We start from the raw sequence: 1,561 nt of genomic DNA, 5'->3' as shown, positions 1-1,561 counted from the left end.
AAAGATGATAAATATTCTTTGTGTGGGATATTTGAGATCCATTTCATCCCCCATCTGTTTATTTCTCAGACATTGCTAACAACAACAACAACACAAGAACTCCATGTTTAGTCCTTTGGCATTGAATATATCGTTTTATCTTTTCCTTGTTTCACTCATTAGACCGTGGCCATGCTGGGGGTACTGCCTCGAAGAATATTTAGTCGAGCAAATAAACTCCAGTTCTTTCTTTTTAAGCCTGGTACTTACTTTATTGGTCTCTTCTACTGAACTGCTAAGTTATGGGGATGTAAACACACCAACACCAGTTGTCAAGTGGTGGTGGACAAACACACACACATATATATATATATACACGATGAGCTTCTTTCAGTTTCCATCTACCAAATCTACTCACAAGACTTTGTTTGGCCCAAGACTATAGTAGAAGACACTTGCCCAAGGTGCCACACAGTGAGACTGAACCTAAAATTATGTGGCTGAGAAGCAAACTTCTTAGCACACACCCATACCTGCACCTATGTATATATGTATATATGTGTGTGTGTGTGTGTTCAATCAAGAGACTATGGTCCCTTAAGGGATGCAAGCTTCCTAGTTCTCCAGTTTACACCAGTGTTCAGCGAAACCTATCATTAAAACGTATAGGTATCTTTGAATAAATGCCTGTACGTCAATTTTTCTATTTTCTTCCTTTTCTCATTTATAAATATATATATATATATAGAGTTATTAATATTTCTAAGTCTCTCTAAAGGAGACTACGGCAGCGGTACTGGAAATTAATAGTTATCGCCAAGCCAACATGGCAGTCCCAAAATTAGGACGAAAGCTGCCGTGAATTAGCTCCAAGAAGCCATCGCCTCTAGCTAGCTATGTGACACACGAAACCTGTGTCCTTTATAACCTTTATATATATATATATATAATGTTCTACTGAAGCTGAAAGAGACTTCACAAGCTGTTACACAGGGTTTCCCTTTAATCGATTTCTACAACTAAATATTTTCTTATTATTTTTTCTCTTACTTCTCTCCTCTTCCTGAACTTGCAACTTTTCTTGTTTGTTTTTAATCTTATTCACTTTTCTTATTTTCCTATTTATCTGCTTTACACCCCTCCACACTTCACACACGTCACTAATTTTCTTCTCTCACAGAACAAAAACCATTTTTTGTACCAGTGTTGTATTGTAATTTTTCTTTCTCCCATTTTTCTCTTTCTCCTCCCTCGTTCCTCTCCTTGAACTCCAAACTTTACTAGTTGCTGTTAGGAAGGGCATCCAGCTGTAGAAACGTTGCCAAGTCAGATTGGAGCCTGGTGCAGCCTTCCAGCTTGCCCTTCCTCAGTCAAACCGTCCAACCCATGCCAGCATGGAAAGCAGACGTTAAGTGACGATGATGATGATGTGTATGTTGTTTGTATACCTTTGTATTCAAGCTGGTATTTACTTGTATGTGTGTATGAATGAGTATTAATGTGTGTATGTATGTGTTTTGTATGCCAAATACATATATGTATTCATGTGTGTGTGTGTGTGTGTGTGTGTGTGTGTGTGTGT

The 1,561-nt window shown here is 38.0% G+C and overlaps 1 protein-coding gene across 3 annotated transcripts in view; it reads left to right on the top strand.

Annotated features, from left to right (window-relative positions):
* LOC106869147 (5'-AMP-activated protein kinase subunit gamma-1) overlaps nucleotides 1-1,561 on the top strand; it is a 486,366-nt gene that overhangs the window by 67,058 nt on the left and 417,747 nt on the right. The gene's annotated exons all lie outside the window — the stretch shown is intronic.

Source organism: Octopus bimaculoides, chromosome 9, assembly GCF_001194135.2.
Source record: "Octopus bimaculoides isolate UCB-OBI-ISO-001 chromosome 9, ASM119413v2, whole genome shotgun sequence".
In the NCBI taxonomy this organism is placed as follows: domain Eukaryota; kingdom Metazoa; phylum Mollusca; class Cephalopoda; order Octopoda; family Octopodidae; genus Octopus; species Octopus bimaculoides.
This window is presented reverse-complemented; position numbering and strand designations above follow the sequence as displayed.